This window comes from Leptonychotes weddellii, chromosome 4, assembly GCF_054177405.1.
Source record: "Leptonychotes weddellii isolate Sample4059 chromosome 4, ASM5417740v2, whole genome shotgun sequence".
NCBI lineage: Eukaryota > Metazoa > Chordata > Mammalia > Carnivora > Phocidae > Leptonychotes > Leptonychotes weddellii.
In genome coordinates, this window is record NC_138372.1 from 42,130,769 (window position 1) to 42,149,845 (window position 19,077).

Here is a 19,077-nt window from a genome sequence, read left to right on the forward strand (position 1 = left end):
TGGACTCTCAAAAGCCAGCCTATGTGTATGTATGTGGAAGAGAAGGGGCTCCTTTTCTGCTAAATACTCAGAGGAGTTCGCATATTATGCTGTCCCTGTTCCCATTTCCTAGAGGCGTGTAGTGTGAGGGAGGGATCTGAATCTCAGCTTTGTGGCCGCGAACAGAGCGGCCACAAAGGGCGAGTCACCTTATCTCACTGAGCCTCAGTATCTTCACCTGTAAAATGGGAATGATCGCTCCTTCATGGAGAGGAAATGAGGAAGATCACTTGAAGTATCTAATGGTATATCTGGTAGATGGTAGACTCTTAATACTTGGGATTTTTTTCCCCAGGCAACTGAGTTTAAGATCCTCGATCTATTTGGACTACACAGTATCTAATCACCAAGCATGCTTCCCTCAGGTGAGGCCTTCTTTAGAGCTGACAGGGTAACTGTCCTGGAGTAGACAAAGGTGGCTAAGGAGGAGAGTCTACTGGGAAATCAAGTTACTGGGAAAGTGAGAGGAGCTGAGGGTTAGGGAGAGTTTCAAACATGGTGACATCATCAAAGAACCTGTGCGGTGCCATCCTGGGAAATTTAACCCTGTAATTTCCACCTGTATAAATCAGTGAATTCCTTTTGGTCCCCAAGACTGTTGGAGGTGGATTTCGTATTATCTGCACCCGAGACTTTGGAATGATATAGTGATCTCATTATCCCGGTCTTAGGAGGAAGCAGGCTCAGAAAGAAGTGACTTGCCCAAGTAACAGCAGGCTGGCATGGGCTTTCAGCAATTCTCACTGACACTCAAGTCTCTGCCTGGTTAATGGTTAGTAGTCCTTAATACTGAACTGCAATTTTGAATTTGCTTTGGACATGTATTAGGATAAAACAAGTACAGAAAAACACTGTTACTAGAAAGCAAGCTTTTCAGTGAAAGAAAAATGAGAAACAAATAGAAAAGTTAAGAAATAACCTGATAATTTTAAATTTGAATTTGGAAATATCAACATGAACTCATGACTTTAAAACTAGACTCCTACCTGCCTCCTTAGCGCAGTAGGCAGCGCTTCAGTCTCATAAAACTAGACTCCTACCACTGTTCGCGGAAAGGGCCCAGGAGCAATGAGCACACCTAATGTGGCTATTTATTACCTAGCTATCCAGTAATCTACTGATCTCTAACCTATCTAGAGAGAAAGAGAGTCAGAGAAAGCAAATATGGCAAAAGGTGAAATGTTCTGTTTGCTTGAACGTTTTCATGATGGGATGCTGGAGACAAACACAGATCCTAGCATGCCTCTTTCTCTACCTCCCACTCTCTCTCCCTCTCTCTGAGAACAGGAGAAACTAAGGCGCTGAACATTTCAAGAGCTTAATTGAAAGTAGGCTGCAGACAAAAGCCCTCTATCAAGTCCACCCCAAAGAACCAGGGGTCCAAAACATAAGGGGCCATTTAGGGCGCTCTGAAGTGCTTACAGTTAGAGACATCTGTTCCCTTTGCTCCTTGCATTCCCATGGCCAGCATAAATAAACATCAGCCAGGACCTCTATCTTCAACAACAACTTTAAAAGTTCAGGTTGAATAAATATGGGAACAATTTATACTTCTGAAACTCTGGGGGCGGGGGGAACTTGGTAGATTCTCTGCATAAGAATTCAGATTTTATTTTCATTATATTAAAGAGAAAAGGTACTATTCTGAGTGCTTCGTCTGTGCTAGGCACCATGCCAGGCAGCCTGTGTATGCAATCCTCCTTTACTCCACTCCATACAACTACCTTCTATATCATTTCTTCCCCTTTTGCTGTTGAGGTAACCGAGACACAGAGAGGTTGTGTAACTCACCCCAGGTCTCCCTGCGGGTAAGGTAGACCAACCCTAGATTATTGCTAGGTATGGCTCCAGGCCCTACAGCTTCTGTGCACTGAATGCAGCTTTGAATGTACTTTCAACGGCTCATATTCTCATTCTCCTAAAATTCTTATTTTTATTTCTGTTTCTTTCTGCATGAAGAGGCCTAATAACCCTTGTAGGTGTTTAGTAATATAACCAACGATTTCAACATTTTAGCTTATGGTGTAAAATTATCGTAACAAGTAGGTAAATGAGTGTGGATGAATGGAAATGAAACAGCATGTTTTGCTACAAGTCACTGCAGAAACTAGGTCATTATATTTAATGGAAAATTACTTTTTGTGTTGTAACCAGTCCGAAATTAACCTCTGCTTTGGTCACAATGAAGTGCTGCATGCCAGACAGAAACTTATAAAAAAGCACGTTGACTAAATACAATGCAGCCAATGGAAAGAACACCGGATTAGGAGTGAGACGGCTGGATTCAGGTCCTGGTGTCTTCATTTGTAAATTGTTGTGGGTAACTGGTGGTGGTGGAGGTACATATGGTTTCTAAGACCTATTTTACTGAGACATTTGGGTGCTGAAGCAACACATGACTTTGGACAGCCACAGGTCTGAAATCTAGATCTGTTACGGACTGTTGGTGCCAACGTGGACAGATCACCTCGCTTCTCTGAACCTTGGCACGCTCATCCAGAACTCCATTAGACTGGGTGAGAGAACTAAAATAGATCATTCCGGTAAAATTCCTAGTATACTACCCAGCACCTAGTGATGCTTAAGAAATGGTGGTTCCTCTCCAGCTCCAAGATTCTGTGATTGGACTTGTCATTCTCATATTGTTGAATTGTGCCCTCCCAAAATTCTTGGTTAAGTCCTAAACTTTGGGACTTCAGAATGTGACTTTATTGGGAAATAGTGTTATTACAGGCATAATTACTTTTTTTTAAATTTTATCTTATTATGTTATGTTAGTCACCATACATTACATCATTAGTTTTTGATGTAGTGTTCCATGATTCATTGTTTGTGTATAACACCCAGTGCTCCATGCAGTACGTGCCCTCCTTAATACCCATCCCTGGGCTAACCCATCCCCGTACCCCCACCCCTCTAAAACTCTCAGTTTCTCGGAGTCCATAGTTTCTCATGGTTCATGTCTCCCCATTTGATTCCACCCCTTCATTTTTCCCTTCCTTCTCCTAATGTCCTCCATGCTATTCCTTATGTTATTTATTTGAGAGAGAGCGCACGCGCACACAAGCAGGGAAGGAGCAGAGGCAGAGGGAGAAGCAGACTCCCCGCGGAGCACAGAGTGCAACACGGGGCTCGATCCCAGGGCCCCAAGATCATGACCTGAGCTGAAGTCAGACGCTTAACCGACTGAGCCATCCAGGCGCCCCTACAGGTGAAATTACCTAAAATTAGGTCATATTAGAATAGAGTGTGCCTCTGATCCAACATGACTGGTCATTATAAAAAGGGGAAATTTGGACACAGACACATGCATGGGAGGAAGTCCCTGAAAACATGAAGGCACAGATTGGGGTGATTTGTCTAAAAGCCAGGGGACACGAAAGATTGTTAGCAAACCACCAGAAACTAGAAGATGGGCCTGGGGCAGATCCTCTGCCATAGTCCTCACAAGGAATCCACCTTGTCAAAATCTTGATCTTGGACTTGTAGCCTCCTGAATGAGGAGACAATACATTTCTGTTGCATAAGCCTCTCGGCTGTGGTTCTTCATTGCAGGAGCCCTAGGAAAGGCATACAGCCAGCCCTCTCCACACCCCTGTGTCTGAGGAGTTTGCCAAGAGAATACAGCAGTGAAATAACAAAATCTTAGGTATCCAGTCCCATCTGCTCCCTCAATAAGCCTTCATTTTCCCATGTGTAGAATGAGGGGGCAGGCCTGGCTCCTGCTAGCTTTGCTCTGCTTTTCAAGGCAGGATAGCCAACCCTTCAGTTCTGCTATTGCTGCCAGACATTGCTACTTAAAACAAGCTGAGTGTAGTGCAGCGCTGTGCAATTTATAGCTGCATCTGTCCAATTATTTCCCATTTAGTACTGTGCAGCATCTCCCCAAATACACCGCCAAACCACTGAGGTGGTGGGCTGAGCTCCCTGAGTACCAGGATCAATTGGTTCTCTTACACTAATTGGCCCCGTGATTTGCTAGGCTGTGGCCTTGGAAAATGAACCGTCAGTAAAAGAAATTAGTACGAAATTGCCCCCGTCATTGGAAATGCACCAAGCACCACCCTGTGGCCAGCTCCTTCAACTCACCTTAAAATTTTAGGGGGCAAATTGACATAAACTAAAATTTCTAACCCTCGGCTCTGTCATTTTCCCGTTGAGACGAGAAAACCAGGGTTCATAGGGATGAGGCAACTTGCCCAATCGATGTGTGATCAATGGTGAGGTTCCGAGCTGGTGCAAGAAGTCAGTGGGATAGCCAAGTTCATGCCCGTTTTAGTCCATCAGGTGTCTTCTTAAGAGCTGTGAACATCGGGTTGTGCCCAGCTCTCTGCTCACTGTCTGTGTGCTAGACTTGGAGACAGGTGCACTCGAGTGAGAATGGATGTAGGGAGGCCTGGCTCGGTGACTCAGTGCTTTCTTCATCAAATACCACTAGCTGCTGGCCCAGCTCTGACTCGTCTCCATGACTCAATTCCAGCAATGGGCATCTCCCTTGATCCAGAAACTCTGTGTCAGGTGCTGGGGACATAAAGATAGAGCTGGCAAGATCCTTGCCCTTGAGGAGCTCATTATCTCTGGGGAGATAGGGAGTCAGGTGCTTTTATTTAGTGTCCTCAAAGAAAACCATTCCATTTCTTCCTAATGCATAATACCACAGTCTAGAATAACCCCTTCACTTGCATGATTGCCTGGTTAATGTATGTCTTCTCCCCTAGATGGTGAAGACCGGGAGAGCAGTCCCCGTGTCAGTTTCTGGCTCACCCATGCATCCCCAGCACTGAACAACGTGTCTGGTACTTACTGGGGGCTTAGGGAGGATCTGTGGAATGAATAAGTGAGTAGTGTATCCATGCCCTAATGAAGGTAAGAACAGGGTAGGAATTAGCCTGAGTTGACTAGATTAATAGGAGACTGACTAGGTAAAAATTAGTGACTGTGGGGGTGGTTGGGATTAAGATGTTCCATCCTGATGGATAACAAAGAGACATGAAGCCATAAAATAGCATGTGATGGAGTGGGAACTGTAATCAGTTTGGGATCAGTAGGCCATAAAGTACTAGGCAGAGAGCAAAAGCGCGAGAAAAGTAGGTAAGGGTCAGGGGATGCAGGACTTTGAAGGCCACTTTAAAAAAAACCGGGGCGCCTAAAATTGTCAGCTCGTTGCTACTTGACTCTGCTGTGAATCTCACTGGCAGCTGACCCTTTCAGCCGGTTGCAGATGGAGTCCTCCTTCAGGCTAGGGAAGGACAGCAAGCCGAGCAGACTCTCCCAGCTGGTGGCCATCGGACCGGGACACTAATGGGGCCCTGGCCAACCACCTGCTGCCCTGGGCTCTCTGGGCTGGACACCCATGGCAGAGCTGGTGCGAGAAGTCAGTGGGATAGCCAAGTTCATGCCCATTTTAGTCCATCAGGCGTCTCCTTAAGAAAGGAGAATTTGGCAGAATTTCTATGGGTCTGGCATAATTTCTGGCAGAATTTCTATGGGCCACAGACGGGCCCCACCCTCCTCCCCCCACAACCTCTGCTACCTGGCCCACAAGCCATGCCCCACAGAAGTTCACTCAAATCTCCCTGGCACCAGAGGACAGGGATTTTGTCGTATGAAACACTGAATGACAGTGGCGGTGGTCATGGTGATGTGCTTTGTTCACTTAGCTGCACCACAGCTTTTTGGAACCCCTGGATGTTTCCTACCTGATAGCACAGGCTTTATGTCACCTATGGAGAAATCCAGGAGTAGGCACGGTGTGTGTGTCAGTGGCAGATTCTGGATCATTCCTTGGCTCTGCTTCTTTCTTCTCCTGTACAACCTCAGGGAAGTCCCAGTCCTACACCAGACCTCGGGGGGCTCTGTTTGTGAACTGCTGCCTCAGACGGTCACCGTGAACACTGCAGGGTAACCTGTCGGCTGCGTGGCAGGTGTCAGCGACAGGGGGTCTGGGAGGGCCAGAAAGCACGCTGGGCGCAGAGCTGAAAAACCTGGATTCCTGTATCCGTTGTCCTTTCTGAGAGCAGTCACTAAAGGCCTGTTGTGAGCTGGGCGCCACGGAGGCGCAGGGCGTATGAAATGCGCATGGCCACGCAGTCCCTGTTCTCCTGGAGCACGTGGCCTGGAGGATACAGCCAGGTGCCTAAGACGATTGCAGTGGGGTGTGGTACACTCTGAGAGAGAGGGAGATACTGGATAAGGAAGCACGCAATGAGGGCAGGCTGCCAGGAAGAGGAGGAATGAGGGTGGATTCACAAAAGATGAGGCGTTACAAGGTCAAAAGGGGAGCACATTACAAGGCGCAGGATGCAGCAGGTGCAAATGCTGGAGCAGAATCAGGGAGCCTCAAGAGATGTTGAGGGGTTCTAGGGTTGAGTGTTCAGAGGGGATGGGTGTGAGGTCATCTGTATCTCCCTTTTGTGCACATTTTCTAGAGCAACTTCCCAGTGCAATGCAAAGGAGAGACAGACAGGGGCCCAAAGGTGGAGACTCATCATGTCCTTTTGAGGATTCAGCTGAGACTGCAGGGATGTGCCACTGAAGACCTGGCTCCTGGGATGCCCGACACGTTACCTTTCCCAGCTGGGTGAGCTACCTATCCCTTCCGCCTCCTGAGCCTCTAGTCTGCTGTCCCCTTGTGCAGAACACCTGCTATGTCCATTTGCAATGACCTATTATCTACACACCTATCTTTGACTTCTCTGGGTGCCCATTCATGAACCTGCATAAGAATGTCAGTGGTTGGCCCACCTGGCAGAGTGGGCGCAGGGATCCCATAGACCAGTGACAGAAAGTGACATGCACCAATGACGCAGTCTTCCTCACTAAACACCAGGCAGGCTCCCCTGACGAAGCCTCTTCTTGACAAAGCTTCAACCTTTGCCTGTAAAGACTTGAACAAACACTAACATACAGGCATATCTAGGAGATATTGCAGGTTCTGTTCCAGACCACTGCAATAAGGCGATTATCACAATAAAGCGAGTCAAATGAATTTTTGGTTTCCCAGGGCATATAAAAGTTATACAGGGGTCTATTAAGTGTGCAATAACATTATGTCTAAAAAGACAATGCACATACCTTAATTAAAAAATACTTTATTGCTAAAAAATGCTAACCATCATCTGAGCTTCTAGTGAGTCATAATCTTTTTGCCAGGGAGAGGTCCTGCCTTGATGTCGATGGCTGCTGACGGATCAGGGCCGTGGGGGCTGAAGGCTGGGGTGGAGGCAGCAATTCCTTAAAACAAGACCACACTGAAGTTGGCTGCATCGATCGACTCTTCCTTTCATGAACGATTGCTCTGTAGCACAAGATGCTGTTTGATAGCATTTTACCCACAGCAGAACTTCTTTCAAAATTGGAGTCAGTCCTCTCAGACTCTGCTGCTGTTCTATCACTAAGTTTCTGTGATATTGCAAATCCTTTGTTGTCTTTCCACCACTTTCATGGCATCTTCACCAGGAGTAGATTCCATTTCAAGAAACCACCTTCTTTGTTCATCCGTAAGAAGCAACTCCGCACCCACTCAAGTTTTACCCCGAGATGGCGGCCACACAGTCCCCCCTGCAGGCTCCACTTCTAGATCTTTTGCTCCTTCCACCCCATCTGCAGTCACTTCCTCCCCTGAAGTCTGGAACCCCTTCTAAGTCGCCCATGAGGGTTAGAACCAGCCTCTTCCAAACTCCTGTTAATGTTACTATCCTGACCTCTTGTCATGAATCATGAATGTTCTTCTAGAATGGCGAATCCTTTCCAGAAGGTCTTCAATTTATTTGCCCAGAGCCACCAGAAGAATCCCTATCTATGGCGCTTACAGCCTTAGGAAATGTGTTTCTTAAATAATATGTCTTGAAAGTCAAAATGACTCCTTGATCCACAGGCTGCAGAACGGATGCTGTGTTAGCAGGCATGGAAACAACATCCATCTCGGTGTCTATCTCCATCAGAGCTCTTGGGTGACCAGGTGCATTGCCAACGAACAGTAGTATTCTGAAAGGGATCTTTTTTTTCTGAGCAGTAGGTCTTACTAGTGGGCTTAAAATATTCAGTAAACCATCTTGTAAACAAGTATGCTAACATCCAGGCTTTATTGTTCCATTTATATAGCACAGGGAGAGTAGATTTAGCATAATTCTTAAGGGCCCTAAAATTTTATGAATGGTAAATGAGCACTGGCTTCAACTTAAAGTCACGAGCCGCATTCGCCCCTCACAAGAGAGTCAGCCTGTCCTTTGAGGCTTTGAAGCCCAGGCACTGACTTCTCCTCTCTAGCTATGGAAGTCTCACATGGCAACTTCTTCCAATAGAAGGCTGTTCCGTCTACACTGAAAATCTGTTGTTTAGTGTAGCCACCGTCATGAGCGATCTGAGCCAGAGCTTCCGGATCACCTGCTGCAGCGTCTACACCCAGGTGGCTGCTTCACCTTGGTACTTCCACGTTATGGAGGCAGCTTCTTTCCCTAAACCTCACGAACCCACCTCTGCTGCTTCCAACTTTCCTTCTGCAGCCTCCTCACCTCTCTCAGCCTTCACAGAGTAGACGAGAGCGAGGACCTTGCTCTGGGTCAGGCTTTGGCTGAAGAGGATGTGGTGGCTGGTTTGCTCTTCTATCCAGACCACTCACACTTTCTCCACCTCAGCAGTAAGGCTGGCTGACTTTCTTATCATTCGTGTGTTCACTGGAGTAGCACTTTCAATTTCCTCCGAGAACTCTTCCTTTGCTTTCACAACTTGGCTAACCAGCACAAGAGGCCCAGCTTTCGGCCTGTCTCAGACTTCAACATGCTTTCCTCACTGAGCTTAGTCACTTCTAGCTTCTATTTAAAGTGAGAGACACACAACTCTTCTTTTCACTTGTATAATTAAGCCACTGTAGGGTTATTAGTTGGCCGAGTTTCAATACTGTTGTGTCTCAGGGAAAAGGGAGGCCTGGGGCGGGGGGGCGGGGGGGCAGATGGTGGAGCCGTGAGAACGCACACATTTATGGATTAAGTTTGCCACCTCAGTAGGCACGGTTAGTGGCTCCCCAAAACAATGACAATAGTAACATCATGTATCACTGATTACAGATCACCAGAACAAATATAATAATAACACAAAAGTTTGAAATATTATGAGAATTACCAAAATGTGACAAAGAGGCACAAAAGGAGCAAATACTGTTGGAAAAAATGGTGCCGATAGCCTTGCTTGATGCAGGGTTGCCACACACCTTCAATTTGTAAAAAAAAAAAAAAAAAAAACCCACAGGATCTGCTAAGTGCAATAACGCGAATCACAATAAGATGAGGTGCGCCGGTAGCTTCTGACAGCTCCAGACTGGATCCCAAAGATGACCCCGCTTAAAGTACCTACCTGAGAAAACTCAAGGCTACCAAAAGAATGTACTGTTTGTTTCAGCCAGCACCTGTAGATAGAACCCCTGTCCCCCAGCAGCTGTAGGAGGGTAGGAGCCTAAGCTTGGGTAAAGCACCAGCCTGCAAACCCAGATGGGTTTCACGTGCGCTAACTGCTCCTCTCCCCACGTTTTGCAATTTTTTCAAATTACTCTGAGCTGACTCCAGGAAACCCCCGCTATCCCCCATCCCTCATTCTCCCTTTGAAATTTTAGCCCAGTCACGGGGCACCTGTGTGGCTCAGCTGGTTAAGTGTCCTACTTTTGATTTTGGCTCAGGTCATGATCTCAGGGTTGTCGGATCGAGCCCCAAGTCAGGCTTTGTGCTCAGCACGGAGTCTGCTTGGGATTCTCTCTCTCCCTCTCCCTCTGTCCCTTCCCCCACTCACACATGCTCTCTCTCTAAATAAAAAAACAAAATCTTTAAAGAAAATGCCCAGTCACCACTGCGTAAGTTGGAATGGAGCTCTCAGCTCTACTGTCCACAGTTACTGAGTAAAATCTGTTTTCACCACTTTATTGTCCAGGGATGTTTTTCTTTGACACTATACAGGTGATCACAATCCCCACCTACAGTGTGAGCCCAAGGCCCTGGGCTGAGTGGGTGATGCACACTCTTTCATTTATTCTGAGGCTGGAATTGGAGGCAGTCTGGGTGGAGACCGGGGAGACCCCATACAGCAGAGTGGTTATTAGGAGCACAGGCTCTGGGGCCAGTGCTCAAAGCCTGGCCTCTTGAGTCACAAGCTATGACACCTGGGCTAGGCACTTACCCTTTCCATGACTTTGCTTTCTCACCTGTGTACTGGGGACAACTGTCTCCACCTCCCACAGCTGTGATGAGAACTCCGTGAATGAACGTACATGGGCACGCTCAGCTTGGTGCCCAGAGCACAGCAAATACCTCCTAAATGTGATCCTGTTACTTCAAAGTCATTCAGAGTGTATCCCACCAGGGGAATATCTTCTCTGTTTATGCGGAGTGTATGCCCTCTCCTAGCACATATCCTGGTGCACAGTCAACACTTTATAAACGTTTGTTGAGTAAACAGTCTAATGCTGGGGATGATCATCCTCGCTGTTATTCACTGTTGCACACGCTTCAGTCTGGTCCCAGGACTGCACTGGGGCTGCTGGGTTGTGTCTGTAGGGTGGTGTTTGCGGCACCCTGGAGCACAGGCACACACAGATACCTGCACGGTCTACGCTATGGGGCAGATGAGAGCGTGCGGGAGAACTCTCGACAGGCAGCATACGCCCCGGGCCGGTGCACGAGCGGACGGGGCCGGCAGATATCCTTGCCACTCTGCACTCGGTGGAGCAGAAGCAAAACTTGGCTGGAGACTGCTATATTTCCAGCTCGCTTTGTGTATGAGAATGGAACGGCGGGACAAAGTGATAGGAGTTGTCAAGTTTTGAAATGAATAATAAGATGTCTTTGGAGTGAAGCATATAAAAGAGATGAGCTAAAAATATAGCCACTCCAAGAGCATCTGGGAAGCAGAAGGATTAGTGAGGCGCCTTTAATTGCAGCAGAACAAAGACCCCTGCGGAAGGGAATGTTTCCCTCCCTCCCCGGTTGCACCTGCAAGCAGGTAAGCAACAGGATGGAAATGCAGAGTGTTTATTCTGAATGCCCTCTCCCTACTTTAGGAAATTAATTCCCCAAAGTAGGCACCTAGCAATTTTGTATCATGTGGATACTGTGGGAAACATCAAGAGACTCAACCAGAGCGGATAGCGGGGCAGACGCTTTGGAGTGTCTTCTGTGAGCCTGACACTTTTCTTATAGAATCGAATTTAAAATCTCATTACAAGCCAATAAGGGAGGCTTTATTCTCATTTATTTGGCAGAGGAGGACACTGAGGCACAGAGAGGTCAAGTTGCAGTTCAAACAGCTAGAAAGTACAAGTTCTGAGATTAGATCCCTACTCCCACCCTGACTGTCTAATTCCTAAATCCAAGAGCATGATAATACAGTGCTTCTTAAACATTTCCTTCCTTAAGGGTCTTCTAAAATACTGATTAAATCTCCTTTCTTTCATCCATCCATCCATCCATCCATCCTTCCATCCCTCCCTTCCTCCTACCCTGTAAAAATTTTTTGATAAAAAGTTCCCAATGCTTTCATAGGACTGCAGCCTATAAAGCGAGCACCTCATTTTATCATTCAAGGCTCTCTGGCATCTAATAGTTAATAACCACTACATACTTACATGTGCAAAGAGCTTTATAGCTTTTAAAACTCTATCTAATTTATTATCTCATTATCTTGTTTTATTATCCCCATGATAAAATGAGGATGTTCCATAGCCCAGAGAGGCTAAGTCATCTGCCCAAAGTCGCACCTAGTAAGCAGCAGATCTGAAATCAGCACTCTCCAGGACCTTCTAAACCCTAAATGTGGGCTCCTCCAGTATCATCTTGATATCATCTTAACTGCAGAGGTTAAGAATATGGACTTGGACTCAAATCTTGACTCTGCCACTTACTATGTGATGTTGGGTAAGTATATATCCTTCCTTTGCCTCAGTTTATTCATCTATAAAAGGAGTGCAATCATAGTACCTACACCTCATGGAGTTGTAAAGATTAAGTTGATTATACTATTCAGTACACTTAAAATAATGTCTGGCACCTGTTTATTTGCTTGGGTTTTGTTTCTATTAGAATATTCACCTTCTCTTATTGTTGAATGTCACTCTATGGTTGAGAGGACCCTGTAATTGGCCCAACACTACCTAGTTAGGAGGGGGAAGAGTTAGCATTTGAACCCAGGCCTGTCTGACCCTTTCAGCTGTATCAAGAAGACTCTAACTTACATTCCTCTCCCTCTGGAACATGGGATAGATGCAGAAAAGGACTCGGGATGATTCTCTCTATCCTGGCCCAGAATAAGGAAGTGTGCCTGGGGGAACCATGCCATTATAAGGACATACCCTCAGGGGGATATTTTTATGGCCACTGTATATATATATTTCTTCATTCAACAAAATTATTCATTGAGTAATTCCATGTTTCAAACACAGTACTGCATCCTAGGGACACAACACTGAAACAGACATGGCCCCTACTCCTCCTGAGTTCAAGATCTAGGGGGGGGAGCCCTGCATGAGAATCAGCAATGTGGTGTGCTAGGCGCCCTGAGAGGGGGAGTGCAGGGTGATAGGGGGAACCCATGGGAAATGCCTTTGACTGGTATAGGGGTGGGGATAAGTCCTAGTGCCTGCATTCTGAGAATGAAGAAAAACCATGAGAAGGGATACAATTGAGTTCCCTAGCCTTAAAAATAAATAAATAAATCCTCCCCGGGTGTTTTTTTTTTCCTGGACACAAAGTGAAGTAGTCCATTTCTTGTTCAGGAAGGGAGTGACCGAAAGGGGGTGGAGGAAGCTTTACTCATGTCATTTGCAGAAGAAAAGAAAAAACAGGTTGAAAATCTTGATGAGAAGATGCCTAGCCAGGCAGAGCTGGGCTAACATAGCAACTCTTTCGGCTATGAGCTGGGGGCTTGCCGGGCCAGTCCCGAGTCGGGTCTGGGCTCCACGTCCAGGTTGTTCTTTCTCCGGCTTATTCCTGAAGCTGCTGGTAAGTAGCACAGATGACATTAAGTGAGGTAGGTGGCTCCCCATTGACTCCCTCTTTGTGTCCCAGAGGGGTACGCAAGATTCAGAGGCTGGGCAACTTGTGTAGTGGGGAGAGAGGTTCTCTTGCTGGCTCTGAGCCTTCTCAGCACCAGAAACAACAGGTATCAGCCCACAAAGCAAAAATCCTAATGCTCAGAGAAGCCAGTCCAGACTAACGCCTGGGATCCAAGCCTCGATTCATTTTGTGCCTGCACTCACCTAATAACATGCACTGTGAGACTGAGCCTTAGTCCCTTCCTCTCCAGAAGGGGGTCACTATAACACTTCCCTTGCAGCGTGACTATGAGAATGCTGCATATAAAATGGATATTGCACATAAAACACAGTATCGGGCTCATAATCAGCTTCCAAGAAATGCTGGTAATGAGTGAATCGCCATCTTCAGAAAATCAGTATGACCCTGGGCAATGACTGAGCTCCTTTCCTCAGTTTCCTGGTCTGTGAAGTGGGGATAATAAACCGCACATCATAAAGCTGTGAGTCAAAGGAGATGATTTCTTTAAGTACCTAGAAGAGGGCCCAGAATATGAGGTGGGCTCATGTGCCAAGCACCTTGGAGTTGACATCTTTAAAACTTACAGTTTTCCTTTTTTTTTTCTTTTTAGCTGAGTCCAGTTTCTTGCTTTCCTGTGTTCATGAACTCTCCATCCCTTTGGTAGTACTTACTGAGTCCCTGATGTCAGGCAGGCACCCACAGTTCAGCTACTCTTCTGGAGCTACTTCCAAAGGAAGGGACAGAGCCCAACCTTGGCTTGCGAAGCTTTACAACATTCTCCCTTCTAGATGAGTCTGAGCAGTTCTAACGGCAGAATCCAAACATCTTTGTCCTTTCACATGCATACGTGGAGATCTGCTTCTTAGATATACTTCTTGGTTGCCCATCACAGTGATCAGAGGGCCTGAGGTTGGAGTGGTTATGGTTAGAAGTGGGGAAACTTGCATCCAGTGTTACTGGAATCAGCCAGCACTATCCCTAGGTCATGCATGACAAATTCACCTCCTTACAATAAGCAGGATTTTAGTTTGATCACCTGTTTATGTCTCCAAAAGTGTTTCTGAAGCTGGTAGCAGAGAGCATGTCCTGTGGGTGGACCTCGATCATCCCCTGAAGGGCTTCATCACTGCCTGGGCTCAATGCTGGCTTTCGTCCCCAGACCACATGAGGATCACCCACTGCTAATTCCCACGAGGCCAGGCTGTTTGGAAGTCAGGCAATGGGGCTTTATGGATTTGGTTTCTCGGAGAGTAGGCATGCCCTATTTCTGTGCCACAGAATTGTACCTTCTAACCACCCTGGCAGGCATTGTGGCCAGACTTATACCTCAATCACTGGCCCTGAATTATTTGTGCTCTGTATCCTCACTCATCCTGATTTTCCTCACGTTTGACCTACTGATAACTTCCGATTACAAGCCCTTCTTTGTCTACACATTTCCAAGACTGAACTATAATTTCTCCATCTACTAAAATTCACACTCTCCTTCAGGCTGGGGTGACTCAGTCGGCTCTGAGAACACTCTTGGACCCATGAACTGAGTTTACCCTGCATGTTTCAGCAAGGCCAGGACACAAGGCCGGATTCCATCCAAAGCTGAGAAGATTCAGCAGTAACGTCCAATGGTTCCTCAGAGTGGGTAGGACTCACCGAGACAAGAGTCTTTGTCTCTTTAAGAGTGCTTTGCTGGTCTGTCCCTCTGCCCTTGGTTCATCTGCCCTGGGCTCTGTCTTCCTACTTATGGCAACATGGACAGAGGCCCATGAGGCTGTGGACACCTTAGCCTGGATCAGAAAGATGCAGGAAGTAGTTCTTTGGTCCTGTGCTGCAAGACTGAGCAGGTTGGCATGGTTACCACCAATCCTCCTCCGCTACTTCCTACCTGCCTGGATTTGGCAGGAAATTTACCTCCCCTCATCTCAGTTGCTTTTTCAGAGAGGAGGATTAATGAGATCGTGTAGGTAAAGGACCCACCCTAGTGGCTGGCACCAAGCAGAAGCGAAGGAGTCCGTATTTTATGACGGTCAAGAAAGAGAACTGTCTTTGTTGGGTGGAAACCTGCTTGAATAAAAGCATGGAGGTAATTAATGAGAGGACTCTGGGGTATGAGAGATGAGAGCCGGGTTAATAATAGTGGGAGGTCAGGTGGTTTTCAACTCCAGTTGAAAACCAATGAAAAAGAGCCTCAATTGCCACGATGAGAATTTGGGACTTGGCACAAGAGCACCAAGAGTCTAATGTAATTTGTTAATTGAAAGCAAAGCTCTCATATAAAAATCATTGCAAAGACAGGGAGGAATACTGCCTCCCACCAAAATAAATACAGTGACGATGAAAATAAAGACACAGACGAGGAGGAGAGCCACCGGATCAGTGACAGCTGACACTGGTGACCGCGTGTTGACTCGGTGTTTCCTTTGTGCCGCTCGCCATGCTAAGAACTTCTGTGCACGATCTCATTTCAGTCCCATAACCGGCCTGTTGGATAGGTGCTTATTATTATCTCCAGCTAATTCATGAGGAATCTCAAGTAGAGTGAGGTTGTCCTTCGCCCAAGATCAGCCAGCTGGGAGAGTAGTGCAACTGGGATTCATACCCAGAACTTTCTAACCTCAGGACCTGTAGGTTTTCCAAATCCACTGAGTACAATTTCCTATTCCGATCTCTGCTTAAAAAGCTTGCTGCTTATTACTCTTCTCAGAGTATTGCTTTCTGAAATGCCTAAAATAAAAATATGCATGTCCAATAATACATACCTCCACCACAAGAGATATATTTAAACTCCCCATTTTAGGGAAAGGAACTGAAAGAAAAATCAAACCTAGCAATAGAAAAATTGAGTGTCCCAGCAATACTGACATAAAATCAAGCCTGTGTTATTTCTATTCCACATCCCCACTGACCCTGAGAGCTTCATGTTCTACCGTGTCTCCTCAGGGCCTTAAACCCACTGGGTCCTGGTAAACCCTGTTCATGGTCACCTCCTCACAGGAGCCTTCCCGAAACACCCCAGCTAAAGTGCCCCCCCTTCAGTTAATCCCTATCATATCACCCTCTACCCTGGGCTTCATAATATTTCTCACTGTGAAATTAATTTCCTCACTTACTTGTGTCCTTATATGTTGTCTTACCTGCCTTGCTTACCACTATATCCCCAGTGCCTATAACCTGGCTATAGCAGCTGATTAAACAATAACCATTTGTTGAACAAATAGAACTCTTATTCACCCACCAAGTCTCAGCTCAAACACCAAGCACCCCCTCCACCCCAAACTGAGATCAGTGTCCCTTTTCCAGGGCTCCCGTAACACTTCCCTTACCCATCACAGCCCTTCTCATATTGTATTATAATCACAGATTTTTCTTGTCTGATTCTCTGGATAGATCCCAGCCTCACGAGAGTAGGGGTGATGGGGCCTTTTAAATTACTATATCCTTAATACCCAGACTAGTATCTAGCAATTAATAGGTGTTAAAAAAATGTTTGTTGAATATATAGGCTGATGAATGTATGGATGGATAATTAATATAAGAATTAAAAATGGACAATGATTTATTTTTTCAGCTGTGGAAATTAAAATTTCTAACACTTCCTGATACAGTGTACCCTTCTAAGACCTATGGCTTAATATATTACAATGGGCTACGTTAAACCATGAAATCTCAATGGCTTATTACCACACAGGTTCACCTTTGATTCAAGCTACATGTCCAGCCTGGCTGGGCAGAGGCTCTGAATCACACTGGGCTTGCTTCCATATCCCAACCCACAGTCTTATAATTGTCGAGGCAGGAGAAGAAAGAACTGGAGGGTTGCGTCTGGTGCTCATGAGCTTGGCCTGGGAGTGATGTCACTTCAGTTCACAGCCAGACCCAGGCACACGGCTCCTAATGGCAGGAGCTGGAGATGTGGAGGAGTCATGGCTATGAGGCGGGTAGTGCGTGTCTCTTGCATACCTGGGGATCACAGAACACCTAAAGGCCATGCCAACCATGAATGTTTCCACATGTTCCCAGTTTTGAGAAATGTCATCAAGTGACTTTTTGTTCATCACTGTCTAATTTATTTATCAAAGACATGGTTAACTACCAGTTGGAGCTTTTTTCCTTGAATAAGCTATAGAATATGACCTCAAGGAGCTGATATAACACTAACCTAATTTAGGAAAAAAATTCCACTTGACTCTTCTTTACAACTTTATTAAAGGTAAATACAGTTTCTCTCAGGCTTTTTGAAATGATGGCTCACCTCTATTAACTGGCCGCTTGGTACCAGTGTGGTGGGTCCTTTATATAATATTTAATCCTTACAACAACCATGCAGGATAATATTATAATTCCAGTTTTTAAAATAAGGAAACTGAGACTCAAAAGGCTTAAAATTCTTGACCAAGGTCACACAAATCATAAGGATTCAACTGGAATTTGAACTCAGGTCTCTCTGAAAACAGCTCCCAAAACCCATGACCATCTCACTGGGGCCCAGTGTGTCTGGAGGACAAAGAAATGATTTGCTGGGACAGATTCCTTTATTGTCCCTTTGACCTCTAGCATCCTATAAAAACATTTTATAAGCCACAGTGGAAAAAAAAATCAAACTGCATCATATAAAAGACTGATTTATCATGCATAAATTATGGCTTTTTCCTTGTTTAAAGATGTGAAAGACGAATATGGAGGATTACAAGTTAAGGACGGATGTTCTACCAGACATTGAGCAATCATTGGGCCTATTCAGAAAACCAAAATAATAATCAACAACAATTGGGGCAATTCTTAGGCTTATATACTAAATATATCTAATATTGCCTGCCCTGTGGATCATATTATTTGAGAAACAAAAAAGGACACATTCTAACTCTACCTTATAGATGACTCACACGGTACAATTACCTTGGGGCTAAATGTTCTTTAACAAGGACAGTGGGGTAGATGTGGGTATCTTTTTACTTCTGCTATTTCTCAGTTGCATGGGATGTAACAATGATTTTATTTCTCACAGTCTAAGTATCCTCCTCTGTAAAATTGGGGTGAGATTCAGGGTAGCATAATGGTTATGACTCTGGGGCTGGACAGCCATTTAAAAAATGGACTCATTGGCTCATCTGTTTACTCAGTTGATAAATACTCACTGAGGACCTCATAAGGGCCAGAAACCATTGGGTGGATACAAAAATGAATAAAAACAAACATAGTCCTTGTGTTCATGCTGTTTGCAAGATATAACATTCAATATCTCCAAGCCTCGGTTTTATCACTTGTAAACTGAAGACAGTAAGAGGCTGTTGTAGGGATTAAGAGAAATGAGGCATATGTTGCTTAGCACAATGTCTGAGAAAAACTAAGTGTTCAACAAGTGTCATTGCTGTTATTAGTAATAGTAGCTGTAGGGGTAATAGTAATTAGCTCAGTTCTGAGAACACTAGGAGTACTCCAACATTTTGAATGATACATGAATAAAATGTTAATATGGCAGGCTGTACACTACAGATGTCGTTTCCCATAAGAATAGCATGGAGGACGTTAGGAGAAGGAAGGGAAAAATGAAGGGGGGGAATCGGAGGGGGAGATGAACTATGAGAGACTATGGACTCTGAGAAACAAACTGAGGGTTTTAGAGGGGAGGGGGGTGGGGGATGGGTTAGCCTGGTGATGGGTACTAAGGAGGGCACGTATTGCATGGAGCACTGGGTGTTATATGCAAACAGTGAATCATGGATCACTACATCAAAAACTAATGATGTACTGTATGGGGACTAACATAATAAAATAAAATAAAATAAAATAAGATAAAAAGAAATCCATCTACCATTTATTATTATAAACATCTATTTATTTCATCCTCACTACTTCTGGGGCCCTGGAATAGGAAGAATTTTGGAGGACCCTAAAGATATTTAAGACTGACCCCTCTCCCAAGTAGATGGTACCCTAAGGTGAAATAGGGTTTAAAAAAAGCCAATATACCATAAGCTCTGACAGATACATTACACATGCATAAATT

The 19,077-nt window shown here is 45.4% G+C and overlaps 1 protein-coding gene and 1 long non-coding RNA gene across 4 annotated transcripts in view; one reads left to right on the top strand and one right to left on the bottom strand.

Moving 5' to 3' along the window:
* Window positions 1-19,077, bottom strand: part of LOC115942550 (disabled homolog 1) — a 1,065,325-nt gene that overhangs the window by 73,404 nt on the left and 972,844 nt on the right. The window lies entirely within an intron of this gene.
* Window positions 305-9,006, top strand: LOC145721273 (uncharacterized). The gene is made up of 3 exons (XR_014144871.1): window positions 305-811; window positions 4,758-6,619; window positions 7,916-9,006. It is a non-coding gene; the product is annotated as an uncharacterized LOC145721273 (long non-coding RNA).